This window comes from Triturus cristatus, chromosome 7 (genome assembly GCF_964204655.1).
Source record: "Triturus cristatus chromosome 7, aTriCri1.1, whole genome shotgun sequence".
In the NCBI taxonomy this organism is placed as follows: domain Eukaryota; kingdom Metazoa; phylum Chordata; class Amphibia; order Caudata; family Salamandridae; genus Triturus; species Triturus cristatus.
The window spans coordinates 1421991174-1422010107 of NC_140590.1; the positions used below are offsets into that span (position 1 = coordinate 1421991174).

General features: G+C 46.9%; 1 long non-coding RNA gene across 1 annotated transcript in view; it reads left to right on the forward strand.

The window, feature by feature from the left end:
* LOC146812137 (uncharacterized) overlaps positions 1-18617 on the forward strand; it is a 130592-nt gene extending 111975 nt beyond the window's left edge. Inside the window, exon 3 of the long non-coding RNA XR_014965874.1 lies at positions 18490-18617. This is a non-coding gene — a long non-coding RNA (uncharacterized LOC146812137). The remainder of the gene's footprint in view (positions 1-18489) is intronic.
* Positions 18618-18934: the final 317 nt, after the last annotated feature.

Genomic DNA, 18934 nt, shown 5'->3' on the forward strand with positions numbered 1-18934 from the left:
GGTGGCGGCGGCTCTGTGGAACATGTGAGGAGGGCAGGGGTATGTGGGTGCTCCTGAGTGGATCCCTTTCATGGTTTATTCAGTGCCTTCTGTGGTGACTGGGGTCCAGGCGGAGATGATAGGTTAGCTGACGTTGCTGGGGGAGTGCGTGTTTTCGCTTTCCGGTGTTGGTTCGTCGAAGTTGTCGTAGAGGGACTTGATTTTCAGATGGAAGTATGTGCTGAGCTTGTTGCAGAGGTCCTGGGAGGGGGTGATGTCCTTGGCTTAGCTGGGGGTTTGGTGAATTCTTGGATGATACTGAAAAGTTTCTTCGGGTTGCTGGAGTTGGCGGCTAGCTTGTTCTGGATGAAGGTCTTTTTGGTTGATCTGATGAGTTGGTGTTGCTCAGTCAATGCGTTCTTTATGTGGTGCGGTTTTCCTAAGATTTGCTGTTCCTCCATTTCTTTTCAAGGCATCTGCAGATGCGTCTGGATTCTTGGAGGTAGGTGCTGAACCAGGTGGCCTTCCTGGGGCGCTGTCTGTCGGGGATGCGAAGATGTGCAAGTTCGTCTGCGCAGTTGGTGATCAATTTGTGTCGTTCCTTGGCAGCGAGGTTGGCGTAATTCGGGGTGGAGGGGCATCGCGGTTTAGGGGGGAGTGGAGGTGCTCCTCTGTGACCTTGCTCCAGTTCCTTCGTGGAGGGCGGGCTGTAGGTTTGAGGGCGGTGGGTTTGTGGAAGTGGACACAGTGGTGGTCCCTCCAGAGGGGCTGCGAGCTGTGCCTGAAGTGGATGGTGTTGCCTCCTGCGAAGATGGGGTCGAGGGTGTGTTCTACCATGTGGGTGGGGTTGGTGGCAAGCTGTTGCAGTCCGAGGTTGGCGAGGTTGTCCAGTAGGGCAGAGGCGGTGGGGTCGTTGAGGGTGTCGAGGTGGAAGTTGAGGTCCCCGAAGAGTATGTAGTCTGTGGAGGAGATGGCGTGGGGTGCGACGAGGTTGGTGATGGTGGTGATGAATGCTGTTCGTGGTCTGGGGGGCCTGTATGTGAGGGTGTTGCGTAGGATGGTTCTGGGTTGGTCAGTATCTGGAAGTGAAGGTGTTCATGGAGGAGGTGGAGAGTTGGAGGGAGCTCTTGTGTGCGAAGGTGAGTTCTGCTCCTGGGCAGTTGGGGCGGTCTTTCCACTGGAACTTGTATCCGTCAGGGATGGCGGTGGCGATGTTGGGGGCGGAGGAGGCGTTGGTCCAGGTTTCCGTGAGGCAGGCGACGTCTGGCGAGAGGGTGTCAAGGAGGCGTGCCTGTGTAGGGAGCGCATGTTAAGGAGGATGCCCTTCAGGGCCTCGGTGGTGCTGGCATCCGGTGTGGGGGAGGCGGCCGTTGGGGTACGGAGGGTGGTGAAGGTTCTGCAGCAGTGGCGGCAGGAGAACTGGCCGTGGGTGATGCTCAGCGTGGACAACTAGCAGTTGTTGTTCCTTCCTGGGTTAAGGGCGAGGAGGGCAGCTGAGTCGTAGCGGTAGGTGGTTGGAGGTCTAGGGTCCCTGGCACTGGTCGTGGTCGGGTCACAGACGGGCTTACTTTTGGCGCGCCTTCAGCACGCCAGTGGCGTGTCCGCTGTCCGGCCATGCAGCGGCCTCCATTAAATAGGGAAGGGCTAGGGAAGACGCAGCTGGGAGGCGGGAGCGGGCTCGGCAGGAGTGAGGGGCCGGTGGGGCACCAGCAGCGAAAAAGGACGGTAAGCAGGCACAGAGTATACAATAATAGGGGCACAGGCTGAATAAGCAGGCAGATATAATGCAGAATACAGGGCATGCCAAAAACCAGACAGGAAAATAGAATGGGCACAGTCATTAACAGGAATACAAAGAAAAACAGACCAGAAAGACAGAACGGGCACAGTCACAGGGGTAGACTCGAACCCGTGAGGGGACTCAACCTAGGTGCGGCGGGGTCAGCGGCACAATAGCAGAGCTGCGGGGGAGAGAGCAGGTCCCTGGCCAGGAGGTCAGTAGTCGTGCTCCAGCTGACAGTGTTTTTAAGTGCATGATGTCTGGAATTTTAAAGGGCACACAGAACACATTCTTTCAAGAAGACATTCTGGTGATTGGAAACATGGTCTGTGAGCATAACCAAGTTCTAGGAGAACCACTATCCAAGTTGGCAGCTGCTGAAATTACACAACATATGGAGAAATGTCACTTTCTGGAAAGTGAGGTGGATTACCTGAGGTTATTTCGGGGAGGGAGTAAGACTAAAGAAGGAACTAATTAGCGCTGTAGTAAATGCCCATTAACTAACTAATGAAGACCAGCTCAGGTCTTTCATGGACATAATTGAGTATTATGCTACATTTTTTAAAAGATTTCCGGATAAGACTGAGAATCTACGAGTATTATTGAGAAAAGGGTATCAGGGGGCGTGGCCAACTGGCCAAGATGGCGGATGCAATAGTTTGAAGCTTCGCACTAACTGCCCGTTATCCGCTACATTTCTCATCCAAGCAGCCCTCCGGAGGGCCATCCGGTTATCAGAAGGGTCCCTGAGCCCCCCTTCAAAGACTTGAGTGCAGCTTACCGCACAGTGGGTGCAGGATACCGCTGATCGGCGGCTGGGTGCCTCTGGCCCGAAGTCGCATTGCATTGTGATGGCGGGACCCTAGGGGGCTGCGGCCTCTGCCTGGATTGCCGGCTGCTTCTGTGAGGCCGCTGTGACTGGAGACTGCCTGCTGGAGACACCGAACCTGGGGAGTCCAGCGCTGAGCGGCTCGGAGGAGTCAGCCGTGTGTGCTGGGCGCTTGGTGCCAGCTAATGGAGTTCTGTGTGATTTCCAGCCTAGAGAGGCCTAGCCTGGTGACGCCGGAGGCAGATTATATGTATGCCTAGCGGTGGAGGTCGGATGTGCTGACCGAGTTGATGGGAGCTGGCTGCCCCTGCTGAGACCTACTCTGGTGGACATCCCCTGCACCGTGAGATCTGAGAGTGCGCAGGCAGCGAGGTGAGCACTACCAGCGGTCCCCTCCCATCCCTGTACTGAAGAGTGGCCTGGTGCGATCTCTCCCGCACGCCTGAGACTGTGCTGGCTCGGGGGTTAGATCAGGCCCAGGCTAGTTGTCACTTGAACGGGGCGAACGGTGGAGGGGTCTGTGCCTGCCGCCTGTGTGAGCGGGGGTGTCAGTCGAGCCCGGGGCCATATCGGACCTAGGCCAATCACTGGGGGTAGCGACCTAGTAGCCGCAGACTGCCTTGGGACTGGAGGCTTGCCGGATCGGGTGCAGGCTGCTGACCTGGGTGCTCTCTCTGGAGGGGACAATGATGGAGGACACAGAATACGCAGCCTAAGCAACTGTTGGACTCTCTCAACACCCAGGGGTGGGCTCGGGCCCAGGCTGCAATCGGAGTCATAATAGGTGATGCAGCACCTCACCTATAACATATAAGACTGCAGTGTGGTGTGGTTGGTAGCTGACTGCAGGACACATAAAAACGTGCTCAATTTGGGGCCTAGTAAGTGGATTTTGCGTGCACACGGCGTGACCTCCGAGCGCTGTGGGGGCCCCTGTACTGTTGCTGATACACAACATGTTGGTGCCGCAACACACAAAATACTTGGTGTGAGCTTTCCTTGCACGGTACTACTGCATTGGGCACCCCCCGCCCAATAAACTGGGGCTCCTGTGCAGGGGTGTTAGAATCCTGCAGTTGGGAATAGAGGAACAACAGGGTGGGCATTACTGATAACGTACACGCACTCCATAGCCTAACAAGAGCACTGCCCCTCCAACTTGAGGCCTGTCACTGAACTGTAAAAGTGCTCCACGATCAGTGCGGAAGAGGAGGAATATCATGCCAGTGGCGCATTGTTGCCTAACACACACGGGTGGCTTTGCTGGGATATGCAGCACGCAGGCTGCGACTGGGGGGCCCCGGGGTGGATAGATAAGTTTTTTACCCTCAGGTGGATTGACTGGGCTAGGGCGCTGTAGGATTGAGTAGACCACCCTGATCTCTCTAATAAATTGAATTGTAGGGCATTGCCACCACATGTAGTGGCATACACATATTCGCTATGAGGTCCCTGCACCTCCATTGAATGCCCACAGCACAACAACTGGTCATGGGGCGCCTCCGCTCTGGCCTTCTGCCCAATCCGAGTGGGCGCTCGCAGACTCCTGGGAAACATATGGAACATGAATCGCAACCTCAGCCTACACTAATGGACACAGAACTGAATGATAAGTTGGACAGTGTACTATCTGCGGTGCAGAAAACTGGGGCTTCCCTAGAGAGCACAAGAGTATCACTTAAATAGACAAAGTCAAAATGGATTTCAACCACCTGCGAGCGTATGAGCGTTAACTGACTGACAGACAATTCTCAACTGTGATGCAACTGGAAGAACTGCAGCCAGTTGCCCGGGTAAGCACCACTACGATGCAGGCACTGCTTAGTCGTAAAGCTGTGCTAGAGGATAGAATGGAGGATGCAGAAGGCAGATCACATCATAATTACGTACGTGTCATTGGTCTACCTGAAGGGGCTGAGGAGCAAGACGCTGTGAAATATACGGAGGGCTGGCTGCGCAAATGGATGCCTAAGGCCAGCTTATCTGCACTATTTGTGGTTGAGACTGCGCACCGGATGCAAGCGAGAAAACCACAGCCGGGAGCTACTCCTAGACCATTCTTGTTTCGGCTGCTCAACTATAGGGATCGGGACAGCATACTACATGAGGCGCGTAGCAGGCAAGAACTCAAGGTGAAGGGTGCTGTGTTGATGATGTTTCCGGATTATACTGTAGCAGTCTAGAAGCAAAGATACTCCTTCTCAGCTGTTAAGCGTCGACTTCGAGAACTGAATGTACGGTATTCGCAGCTTCTCCCTATGCGCTTGAGGGTGGAGGATAAATAAAATACTAGATTTTTCGAAGACCCAGCGGACGCAAGGTACTGGATGGATGGAGCGAGCGGGATACGTAACCGGGACGACACACCCCGCTGAGCTAGAGAGATCTCCTGTAACTGCAAGCTGTCACAACAGGGGCAAACGGAGGCGAACCAGTAGGGCCGAACAGCTGGTAGCTTTACCTAATCTAGAACAAATGATCACAGAGAGACGTAATGCTATACAAACAGCAGCATCGCTCCACTCTGAGCAACAAGCTTCAGACCCAGACAACGACAGGGAGAAATCCACCAACGAGGAGGACTTCATAGCAGAGCACATTTCAGAGTCTGATACATAGGTGACACCACAAACGGCTGACCCCATTATTTGACCCCATAGCTTACATTATTGGAGACCCCCCGCTCCTAGAAATTCAAACTACTCAACAGGTTCTGTACCATTAAGAGGTGCAAACTTACACCGAGTGACCTACCTCCCAGCCATTTGCACCCTGACAGATGATCATCAGCGTTGGTACAGGCACAGGAGTAGACATAGTTGTTTGCACTCACAGAGGCTAAACTGGCAAATGATGTAATGGGTGGCCACTCTGGCAAGTAACGTTCTGCATTCTAGCAGTAAAATGGGCATAGGAACACAAAGTTCTCCACTCCCCCAAATTTTGTGTGATATGTGAACTCTCTCCACTATGAATGGGGTAGTAAATCAGTCGCCACAAGTTGGCATGTTTGTTTGGGTGCATCCCTGTTGCATATGTGCTCCATTATGGTTGTACAAGTTGCATCTTATCAGTTGGTCTGTTAAAAACCTCGTAACTGAGCAATACTGTCATGTGAATTGTGTTCCCCCTTATGTGAGCGAAAGGTATACGTGGTTTCTGAGTATGAGGGCAGGGTTGGTATGATGAATATGCTGCTACAATGATAATGTCATCTACAAATATAATAACATGTAATGTGAGGGGCATGCACACGCTTTTGCGCCGCTACTTAGTCTACTCATATCTCATGCGTAGAACTGTGCACATTGCCCTTTTGCAGGAGACCCACCTGGCTGGCCTTGAGGTCGGGCGCCTGCTGTACCGTTGGCAAGGTCAGATCTATGCTACAAATTGTTCCTCATATGCGAGGGGGTGTTGATATGGGTGCAGGCAGGGACCCCATTTGAGTCGGAAGAAGTGAAAACTGACTCTAACTGGAGGGATGTCTTTTTAAAAGCTTGCATCAACGGTATCCCACTGATAATGGGCGTGGTGTACACTCCCAATACAGAACAGGTCCAGTCTGGCCAGTCGCTCTCGACAGTCTGAGCTTGATAGAGTGGCCTCTCATGGTTGATAGGGGGCGACTATAATGCTGTTATTGATGCATCACTGGACCGCTCTTTCTCTCCGCTATTGGGTACACAATCTACAAACAATGCACAGGTGCTGCGTGAATGGCTTCGACACTAGTAGATTTATGCCGGATACATCATCCCAGTACAAAAATATACTCTTACTATTCGGCTCCACAAGGCCTACATGTGCATATTGACTGGATAGTGGGATCTCCGGTATTTCAAAACATGGTAGATCATGCTGAGTACCTCAGTCTTACACACTCAGGACTGCAACCCCCACCTACTGCGCCTGACATGGGATCCACCTCATCCACTGGTTCCCATATGGCGTCTTCAGCAGCGGCCAAGAAGGATGCGTCATTCCAAGGGGCAGTGGGAGAAGCCACGGCTGAATATTTTGAACTCAATGTTGGGTGGACTGGCGACCCACTGACGGGGTGGGGGACGTTTAAGGTCTCCATCAGGGCCAGATGTATAGGTATTAATTGGAACATCCACAAACACTTAGAGGGAACAGTGGCGAGGGTGGAAGGTGAACTGATGCATTTAGAAACACGATGGGCAGCTAAGTCCGAGAACATAGCGACATTAGAGGCAAAATATTGAGAGCTGGCAGAATTATTGGAGCGCTTGCAACATGTTAACTATGTAGCACATTTGGCCAGAGTACACGTGCATTCGGACCTGGCGGGTCGCATATTAGCTTGGCTTATATGGCAAGACCAAACACTGCAACTTATGCCCTCAATGCTGTGACAGGTCAACTACTCTATTCACAAGCAGAAATACATGCAGAACTAACCAGTTACTACAAAGCCCTCTACACGTCCAAAAATATATTTAGCGACACAACTTGCCTCTTTGCTCTCCCAACTAATGCTCCCAGCAATAGACCAAGCACAGATCCTAGAACTAGATGAGCCCATCACACCTATGGAGATAGGAGCAGTGATACGAGCATTGCCTGTCGGCAAAACTCCCGGAACACATGGACTCCCTTCTGACTACTATAAAGCTTACGCAAATGTAGTGACAACGCATCTCCAACAGCTGTATAATACAGCGCTGGATGCGGGCATCCTCCCCCTCTCCATGCGGGAAGCATTACTTGTATCTCTTGCCAAGCAAAACAAAGATCCGGCCAAGCCTGGATCCTACCGTCTGTTAGCCTCGCATTACAAAATATTAGCTAGGGAACTGGCTGACCGTCGGGCCCCACTAGTGCCATTGCTAGTGGATGCTGAGCAGAATGACTTTTTCTCAGCCCATAATACATTGCTGAACCTTCGCCGTTTCTTCCAGGTTGCCAATTGTTCTCTCAGTAACTGGCCACACTTGGGTCTCCTGGTGCTGGATCTGGAGAAGGCGTTTGATTCCCTGCAGTGGCATTACATATTTGCAGTACTTAGTTAACAAGGCATCACAGGATGCTTTCTTCGTCTAGTCGAACTGCTGTACACACAACCAACGGCAAGAGTGAAGTCAGGCAATTATATCTCCAAACCCATACTGATTGGCGTGAAGCCCGTCAGGGGTGTCCTCTGTCTCCACTGTTGTTCGTCTTAGCAGTGGAACCACTGGCTGCTTTGCTTAGAAAGCAGGGTGTGGAGTGGGGCATTCTGCTAGGAGATGGCATACATACAGTATCACTGTATGCGGATGACTTTATAATAGACCTTGAGGATGTGCACACTCTCCCACTTACGTGCACACTGGCGTCTTTTGCTGATCTTTCGGGGTTGAAGGTTATCGGAAGTAAATCCTGCCTATAACCCTTTAGCCGAGCACAACTTAATCCTGCACTCCGATGCTGTGATGTAGGTATACCCTGGCAGCCAGGCACATTCAGATACCTTGGGATCTGCATATATCACAGCCAGGAGTTTCTGCTGAATGGCAACATAGGAAGAGCTATCACATCACTGTGCTCGCAAATTACCTTTTGACTTACGCTCCCGCTGGCGATTGCGGGCCATATCGCATTGGTGAAGAAGGTGGTGCTCCCCAGACTATTATATCACTTTACAAATTTACCCATATGCAGCCATTTTTCGGAGATTTGAAACTGCCTTAAGGGAATTTATATGGAATGGCTCCTGCTGCCGTGTAGCCCTTGCAGAGGTCCCTAACATGGAGCAGTATTATTTAGCTTCACAACTTCAGTGGGTGGCGAAATAACTGGCAGGGCTACAACTGGCTGACACTGCCTTGGACTGTGGGGGACATACTTCACCAATTTCACTCCTGTGCCAGGCGCCGTGCACCTCGACAATTGCTACTACAGATTGCAAAAAAAACTTACCTTAGAAGTCTGTACGTAACACGTGCAACAACACCATACGCACCGGCCTTAGCACTACAGGGCATGCCTCTTAGAGATGGTTCGGTGACCACTGCGGAACCATCGACCTGGCTGAATGCAGGGGTGCAAACACTGGGTGACCTTTACCAGGATGGGACACTTACTCCATTTGCGGAATTGATGGATGCAAATGAATTGCCGCCTGGTCAGTTTCTACAATATAACTCAATCCTAGCAGCACCTAGGGTTAGATGGAGAGACATGAGTGCGGAGCGGCCCACGCATCACACTATGCAATACCTGGATGTTATGGGTAGGGCCAGACACCACATTAGTTGGTTTACGGAGTCACTCCGCCTCTACACGGCGGTCCCAATGATGTCTGTTAGACAGAAGTGGGAAGCAGATAAGGGGCGGCCGTTTATGGACAAGGAATGGTCAGAAATACTGCTCGGTCCTATATACATCCTGCGTAACTCACGCTTTAGACTTATAGAACACCATATAGTCCAAAGGGCCTATCTCACTCCCGAGAGAATCAACAAATTTTATGGACGGACGGACAGGGTATGCCCTTGATGTAAATGCGTTGGGGCTGATTTGAAGCACATGCTGTGGTCCTGCACCTCCATACATGCTTATTGGAGATGAGTCTGTGTCGTCCTGGTGGCATCCATGGATCATCAGCTAGAACGCACCTGGGAGGTATGTATACTCACCTCTACCCTAGGGGCAAGAAACAAGGAGCAACTTTCTGCTTTCTAGATTTAGGTATGCTAACCGCAAAGTGTCTGATTCACTAAAAGGTGGAAAAAGCCAGACCTGCTGACAATATCAGCATGGATTCAATCGTTCTTAGTATGGGCTAGAGCAGAGGGCAAGGCACTCCGTGTAGAAGACATCCGGAGCCTTCGTAAAGTGCTCATAGCGGCACAATGGGAGGCCATGCTGCAGGTGTTTCATGGGTTGTTGGAGAATAACGATGGAAACTCAACCACTGCCTCCCCCAAAGCTACCACACTAGATGGGAGTACACACATAGCGGCTCCCCCTGGAATATAGTAGACCTGAGGGGTCGTCTGTGCTCCCTGTTCATATCAAAACCAAAGGGGATGATGGACGGAGTGTTGAACATTGCAAGCACTCACCCCTTGAATCCAGTGGCAAAGTGAGCAAGGGACCCACGTCTGGGCATACCCTGCCAACTTAGGGCGAACAAAGCAATACCAAAGGGTCCCTTGCTCACTTTGCCACTGAATGCAAGCTAGCCTGGCTGATGATGGCTGATTAGCCAGAAACCGGTCCCAGGATGCTTATTTCCGGTCCAGGGAAGACATGGCTTGGCAGTTCGGGCTGGACTGTTCCTATGAGGCACAGGGTCAGACTGATTTGCATATGGCCATGCCTGAACTAGGGTGGCGGTGTGAGCTAAAGAATGATGATGGATTAAACCCAGATCAGTTGACTGGGGGTGAGTGCCTGCAATGTTCAACACTCCGGCCATCATCCCCTTTGGTGTTGCTTTGTTCGCCCTGTTCATATACCTGGTCTCTTATGGCCCTGGGTTTGGGGAGTTGCTGGTTGGGGGACGATAATGGAGTTGTCCGGGCGAAGGCAGTACAAACAAATATACATACAGTACTCGCTCGCAAGCCTAAATAGCATAGTGACAATGCACGTTATACTTACTGTAAATGAAGTGCTTTCCACCCCTCAGTCCTACATCACTTGTAAAGGGAAAACAAAAGTCTAACAGAAACGTATTATGCATATAAAGTCATACACCACATCCGCATTGTTACTACAGTATTATGTAAACTCAAGGGAAAACAACAAACCTAATGCAATCGTATCAGTATGCTCAGAAGTTCTTGTGACACATGTTCAAATCTGTTACACAATGTTTAATCAGTGGTCTTAGCAAAGCTTAGGCTATTGGACTCCAATGAGAACCACAGATAATCTAAATAATTTAATGCACTATATGATCAGTTGGAGGACAGGAGCCGATTAAACTGTCATAACTAGTGCTTGTACATCAAGGCTGTTAAGTTCCTGTAAAATTGTGCAAATGATATATATGTAATATGTAAGCAGGTGCTTATTAACAAAACTCAATATACAGATGTTTAAAAAAGAAATTGAGAAAAGGGTGTGAGATTTCTGTGGGAGAAAGCCCAACAACAGTCTTTTGAAACTGTTAAACATTAAATTGCAAATTCTGGTGTATTCAAGCCTTTTGACATGAATAATAAAAGCCATCATCACAATGGATTCCAGTGCATCAGAAATAAGGGAAAAGGGCTGCCTTTGCATCCCACGGTTTGAGTGATTTGGAAAGGAAATATTCACCATTGAAAAAGAAGCATTAGAAGCTGCATGGGATATGGAATATTTTAAGATATTTGTGTGGTGGACAAAAAGCACCTTAAGGATGGACCAACCACTACTCTAGATTTTGACACCTGGAGGTTCAAATAAAAGCAGTCAGATTGACTAGGTTTGCTGCCAAATTGCAATGCTTCATGTTCACCATGGAGTACATCTCAGGATAGCAAAATGGTGTAGGGAAATGCCAGTTAAGACTATCAAATGAGGTTGAAGTAGTAGATGAGTTTGAATTAGATGAAGTGGTTGCATCTTGTGTTAATGATGTAAAAGAGGGCATTTATTAAGCTATTTATTTAAAAGATTTGGTTCTAGTCATGGATAAGGATCAAGTGATGAAAAATGTTATAAAGTTAATCAGGAGGGATTCAAAGGGATAGTTCTTTCCCAACAAGTATTAGGCCTTACAATCAGGTGTTGGATGTACTGACAATATGTACCTGACAGCCAGTCATGAGAAGTGAGAGATTGGTGCTTCCTTATGAACTAAGGAATAAACTGAGCATATTAGCACATCAAGTACACTTGGGTGAGACCAACTTGGCTGGACTGGAAGTAGAGGTCACTAGAGGTGTAATAGGTTGTCTTGTGTGTAAAGAAGGTGAGAAGCGGTTAAAAGCGGGTGTGAGTGAGAGTATCCAAATATTGGAGATCCAGGTTTACCTTGGGTTAAAATTTGTTTAGATTTCATTGGCCTGTTTTAATTCCTTATAGAAGCACAGTTATTTGCGATAGTCATAGTGGATTTCCACAATAGGTGGCTAGAAGTAATCTTTACATGTAATATCACAAAACCTACCATTAAATATTGAAAGTTGCATTTGCAATGGAAGGAATTTTACAATACATCATCACAGACAATGGTACACAGTTGGTCTCAGACAAAATGAGATATTTTCCATACTAAAAATGGGATGAAGCAGATAAGGACTTCACTTTGCAATCTCAAAAACAATGCCAGGCAGAAAGGGATAACAGATTAGCACAGGTAAGCCTAGAAATGACTATCTATCAAGAGTGGCTTGAAAGTCGATGAGGCTCTCAATGTCATGGTATAGGCTTTTTGAGCTACAACTACAAATCAAAGTTTCTCCCTTTTTTTAAATTTGAGGCAGAAAAGATGAATCCAACATGATGCCATTTTGGTTACAGGAATGATCTGCAGGTGTTAGGAGGAACATTGAATCAGTTGATAGCATATTGTGGTTGCAGTTTGAGAAAGGAGACTGGGTCAAGACTAGATCTGGAAGGGCTTCATCTGGTTTATCAAAGTCTATGGGACCTTTCAAAGTGAAAAATGTCTACAGCATTGGGTAGAGCTGAAAAATGGACAACAATGGAATAATAGGAGAGTGTAGTTGTATCAAAAGAAAGATTCTGAACATGAAGTATGTGAAAATGTAGATGATTGCAATGGGTTGATGTTAATGACTGCCGAAGAAATGGATATGAGGCTGAAAGCCATGGTCCAGCTACAGACGATGTTAAAAAAGGAGAGGTGGGAGGAAGTCAACTGTACTCTTCGTGTGTTCTGAAGACACCTACATGGTTGAGTGACTGCATCTTGAAGTTCCTCACAGTAACTTTATTTTGTGTTATAATTGTTTTTAATGTTTACTATTCTTATTTTCTTGTGGTATGTTCAAATGTGTACATTTTCTCCCTTTTGTGTAATATGTACCTGATTATGTAGAATTTTACTTCATCTTTTCTTGTATACAAGAAAGGGGAATGTATTGTATATTTCAGCTGAATTAGAATGCCGGCTGGTAGTATGTTATGCCATGACCTAGTTGGGCCATATTATACATCGTGTCCCGGGGTGCAATTGGAGTGTGCTCCCACTTTGTGCACCCCCAGGGCATAATGGTGTTACAGAAGTGGCCACAGCCGCTTGTGCGTACCTTTCTGTAATACTGATAGCACTGGCACACGTATAGCACCAGTGCTATCATCAAAGGATGTTCCCTCATTTGCATAAGTGTGTGGCCCCATGCAAATGAGGGAATTACTTTGCTTCTTCGCCTGTGCCGTATTTCCGACATGGGCGCAGAGGCAAACATTCCTTTAGGAAGTGCACTGAAAGGGAGCCACAAAAAGGTGGCACACTTTCAGTGTGCCTTCTAAAGACAGCCCTCTGGGGGAGAAAGTGGGTCCCAAGCCCCTAACATCCCTCTGCAGGCAGGTGCAGACATTCACTGCACCTGCCTGCAAGGGGAACCCTCTTCGAGTTGCAGGCGGCATGCTACCTGCACTGTGAAACACTCAGCGGCTTTGAAGCAGCAACTTTGTATTTCACTTAAATGTTCTGCCCCATGGCAGCATGTGTTTGTGACTGCCTTGTGGGCAGTGAATTCTGAATAATACGGCACACTTTGCCATTTTGCTCCCGATGCACCTTTTAAAAAGTGTGTCGTGGTGCAAACAGGGAAAGGGTGCCGTGTGTATATATAACACGGCCCCTGTAGTTCCTGGAGTCAGATGAAATGCAACTGACCTCCGGAAAGCACACTTGGAGCTTGCTTCTAATAAAACTTCAAGAAATTGTCATAGGCTCTGAAGTCTTATTACCACAGAACGCTGGCCTTCTATGACAGCTCCTGTATTTTGGATGGTACAGATACTCTGGCAAGTTCCTTATGTTGATGCCTAGGACTGGCAGTAAACAGCGCATATTTGTATTTTCTTGAAGAGCACAGTAAATGTGCTGCTCACCCCCCTCCTCTTCGTATTCTATTCACTTTTTGGTCTCGCCTAAAAAGCTGGTATCCTGATATAAATTATGTGTTTAAGGACTTATGGTCTAAATAAACATTACTTTAACTGGCTGATTGACTGTATGCACGCTCGAGTGGTATAATAGGCAACATTGCTCAGACTAAGAGTGATTTTAATACCACTCTATGGTTAGCCTCCCCTCATGAATTTATCAAGAGGAAGGAGGGAGGGGGGATCAATAGTAACTTAACGAATGCAGATAATGTTTTATCTGAAACAGTAGGCCAGGATTGTTCCCTAACGTCACAAAGAGTTGGGGATAGGGTGATCGAGGTCGACTTCTTCAGACTACTATCATGAAACCTTGAAAATCTCCACCATCTCCTGAGGCGGAAGCCGGGAGACCACTCGCCACAACTTTTTAAAATTGTAGTAACTTACTGTGTTTTTATTGGCACGTTCTCCCCCTGAGCATAATACCATTGGAACTTAGACTCACTCGAGCACCCCAAACAGCGGATATTAGCGCTGTCACAGGCTCCGTGAAAAGATTGCCGCCATTGCCGAGCATACCAGGACACGCCCACTACCGTGAGGCCACGCCCCCGCCAGAAGTATAAATAAAGGGCGCTGAATACAAGCGCTACCTTGAAAATCTCCACCATCTCCTGAGGCGGAAGCCGGGAGACCACTCGCCACAACTTTTTAAAATTGTAGTAACTTACTGTGTTTTTATTGGCACGTTCTCCCCCTGAGCATAATACCATTGGAACTTAGACTCACTCGAGCACCCCAAACAGCGGATATTAGCGCTGTCACGGGCAGCCATGCGCTTTAAAAATCTCCCAAAAAAAAACCTGGCAGGAGTTAGAACAAAGCTCTGTGAACCTGAATAGGGGGAATTTATTGACCAATCCCATATTATCCTTTTCCGGGAGACCTGGTAAGTGGTCCCGGTATTTAGAAGTGGTTTTATTACATTTTATATTAATGCAGTGCCGTCACCATCGGAAAGAGCTTCACGTGGCCTTTTAATCTGCTTGAGGTTGGATTTATTCCCAACAGTTAAAATAAACCCATCTAACAGCATGGACCTGTTGGGACTAGAAATAACAATTATGACTCCGCATGGGGCTAGACATATTGTCATTGTGAACATTTATATTAGATCAGGTCCCCCAAATATACAATCCCCAACAGTGGACCACCTTATTGACATACTGAGTCATTCTAACCAGGGTGCCTTAAAAAGAATTGCGGGGGACTGCAACATGAGACTCTCCCCTGGTAAAATGGAAATAGATAAAACCTTTGACTCATTATTCAGAACTGTGGTTCAGCGGTGGTCTCGTGCAGTTGGGAGATATGATTGTTGAATATGGCCCAAAAATATGCAACAGCAAAACCAGATCAGATTCCCCCCCCCCCATCATGTCCAACTTTTAGAAGAGGATCTACAACCAGCAATATTGATTACATATTGCTGGACTAGGTACTCTGTTAGATATGCAAATTGCCCCAGGACCAGATAGTGATCACCAAGTTCTGAGGGTCAAATTTGTAATCTCTATGTTCATGAGTTCAAACTTGGTGCCCCTAACCTTTTACAGCACAGTTTAGACAGTCAACAATAGGAGGAATGTTAAATGAGGCAAATATATAAAATATTTGTGGAAATGTTTTCCATATTAGGATCAACAGAAATGGCAAACTTAGATTTTCTTACTGCGCATTGACAATTAATGGATCCATTAAGACCTATCTTTGTTAAAAACGGAAAGAGGTGGTGCCTCAAAAGACATTACCCAGCTGGTTTAGTAGAGATTGTAGGCATGATGAAAACAGCCTACTAAAAAGAGTAGCCAGACAGAAATAGCTCTCACAAGAAAGCACTATAAGACCACTTTGATTGAAGCCAAAAGGATCTGGGAATCGGAACAGTGGTCAGAGCTCACTGAAGCAGTTGATAATGAAACCCAAAGAGTTTTTGGAAGCTAGTGGCACCTGGTACGCCAGCAATTGACAATCACCTAGAAGCTGTAGTGTAGCCAGAGAAGTGGGTTGACCACTTTGGGACGCTTTATAGTGAGTGGGACTCAGGAGAGAAGCAGGATAAGTTTAAGGCGAAGGAGTGTGCAACAGCTCAAGTAACCCCAATTCCCCTTGAAAGAGGTGAGGTTAACATTCCCAGGGAGCCTGCCTGTTTCATCTTAAGTGAGACAGAGCGTGCCCTAAAACAAATGAAAAAAGAAAAGGCACCTAGATTGGATGGCATACCCGGTGATTTTTACTTGTCCCACCTTGATGTCTGGGCCCCATACCTTAATCATTTGGGCAATGCCATCGTGAAGGGTAGTGAAATTCCACCAACCGGGCATGGAGCAGCCATAATCCCAGTTTGACAATAGACAAAAAACATTTTGCAGACAGGTTTTGGCAAGGCTACAAGCATGGATATTTGACAACCATATCCTTGAAGATGCACTGACAGGTTTCAGGAACAAAGTATGTACCCTCAACCAGGTCTTCCTTTTCAAGGTGTTGTGCTGTAAGTATGTCACCTTGAAGAGGGACCATCTATATGTTGCCTTTACTGATTGGAAGTCAGCATTTGACCTGGAACCGAGAGACAACTTATGGAGGATGTTGGATGACTAGGGGCTACCAGGAGATCTTCTGGGGGGGGGGGGGCGTGGCTTGATGCCCAAGGAGGAGGGCGGCTGCACAGTGAGCTCCAGCGCGACGGCACGAGTCAGTGGCAAGTTTTCACGGGTCCTGGGACCCTTTCTTTCTTTCCCGTGAGGGTCAAGCTTAATGAACAGCCAGACGACCTCCTGGTAATGCGCGAAGCACACCAGCATCAATGTAAGAAGGTATTTTGATAATTCTGCTACTGCCTCGGACGCGATCGCCATTTTGATATGTGGCCGCATCAACAGCTGCCGTTCCTGCAACGCTGAGATAACGTGCACCTTAGCTCTCCCTTTGTTTCGACCTTTGGAGACAATGTGGGTTAATAAAGCATGCCATCGTCTTTTCAATGATACATTTGAAGACCTCCTGCTAATATGCAGCGCTCACCAGCAATGAGGAAATAAAGTATTCACGATCTTCGCTAATGCTCCAGGAGAGACTGTCATTTTTCATTTATACTATCACGGCTGCTGCAACTGCTGTTTCTTCAAATCTGAGGTCGCGCACCTCAGCAACCTCAATGTCGCACCTTCAGATGTCAATGTTGCCTCTTATCATTAGACTGAGGTGCCTACTTTTCTTGTTTGGAATATTCTTCACTTTTGTACTCTCATACGTAGACAAAGGAGGATCTGCTTAATCATTGAACAGGTTGTCTCATGTGTTCCTCTTTTTGTCCTTTCTCCTTCTGTCACTCATAGGGTCTCATTTTAACAAGTTTGCCTGATATTTGACCCTCATCAGTACTTTTGTCCTCACCAGTTATTATTTCATCATAACAGTCTTTGTTTCATTGAAGAGTCTACACATTTCTTCTGTTTTTGGTACTCCTGAAGCGATTATTTGGACAAGGGAAGGTTTGTTTCGATGTCAAGAGACTTGGTTCAAATGTCCTTTGTTTTGGCTTTTGTCAAAAGAATTTGTCTTAAATAATTGACACAATATCTGTCGCCAGTGAATACTTTGCATTTGCTGCTGTAGCTGATTCTTTCATACCAAGTATTCTGCATTCCTACAAACTGTGTTCTTGCACAGCTTATGGGGAGGTTAAGGAAGATTAATTCTTCTACTTCATCTCTGGCACGTCGATTCCTCAAAAATTCTACAATCTTCATGACGTTTGCTGCAATGGATTCTACTTCAGCTTCTCAGCCAAGAGTCGGCGCGTCTCCATCTACGACATCAACAGTAACCACTTTGGTAATTCCTGCCAAGGCTAATCCCAAGCATCTCAAAAACAATGCTCCTTCTCCTACAGTAACCACCTCCTGCTTCACTGGATTAGTTACTGGAAGAAATGCTTGCATTAAAACCCTTCATGGAAGAAACAAATACTAAACTTCAGTTTCTAATAAATAAATGGTCCCAGTTGGATGAACGTCTCCTCGCAGTGGAACAGAGCGTTTCTTCATACAATGTAACTGAAAGCAAGGTTAACTTCCTACAGTCACAAGTTTCTTCCTTGCAGAAGCATGTTGAGGATTTGGAAAACAGAAATAGAAGAAACAATCTGCGCATATATGGCTTACCAGAGAACACAGAGGGTACAGATCCTCTCACCTTCTTCAAACGTTTTCTACCTAAATTGTTGGCTCTACCTGAAGATACTGTTTTGAACATACAACGCACACACATATTGGGCCGTCTGCACATTAATCCTTATGGTCCTAACCGTCCAAGAGATGAAATTCTGTATTTCCTGGAATATACAGACCTTCTTAAGGTTCTTTCAGCCTCTAATAAGTCAACACATATTTCTTGGTTGGGTCATACGTTGTTTTTTTCACAGAAATATGCTAAGAGCACTGCAGACAGACACAAAGAATTTCTAAATATGAGACCGGATCTTCGTGCTCTTGATGCTAGATATGGCCTCTTCTATCCTTGCCTTTTCAAGGTCACGTATAAGAATAAGACAACCTCCTACGAAGACCCAGTTAAACTGAAAAATGTTCTCAATACATGTAGATTTTAAACAATGGACACTTCTGGTGCCTCAACTTCTCAATTTGGTTGAATACTTGCTCTGGATTTAACACAGTTATCACTTATACCTATATTTTTGTGTACTCAGTGCTTCTTCTTAAGCTGTTCTAGTTTTTTGTTGTCTTGATTGTAATGTGACTGTTATGTTATTATTTCATAATTTAACCTTATCTATTTCCTCCCATAGGCATCCCCATTGTATGTCTCTCCCCTTGTCTCACACCTTGCCATATCCAGTTGCCCTTGTGCCCCTTTCCGTGAGATCTGGATGCACCGTTCTTCCATGTGGTTTCAGCCCCCCACCCTTGTCCTCCTTCTTGGATTTCCATAGGTATGTGTTTTTTCTTTTGTGTTAGTCTTGTTTTCTCATCTTTTGTCTTTTTTCATTTATCTACATTTCCTTCATTTTGTCTTTTGGTATCTTACTTGTTTACTTGCTCTCTCTCTAATTCTTCACTTTTGATTCTCTTCTTTTTTTCTTCTATATTAGTAATTGTTAATTTTTTTAATTCCTTACATGATCTTTGTGGTTTCTTCTATATCAAGTTTGTATTCTGTCTGGTCTGGTTCAATTTGTTCTTTCAACAGTTACTCTATGTCATTGAACATTGTTACTTGGAATGTTCGAGGTT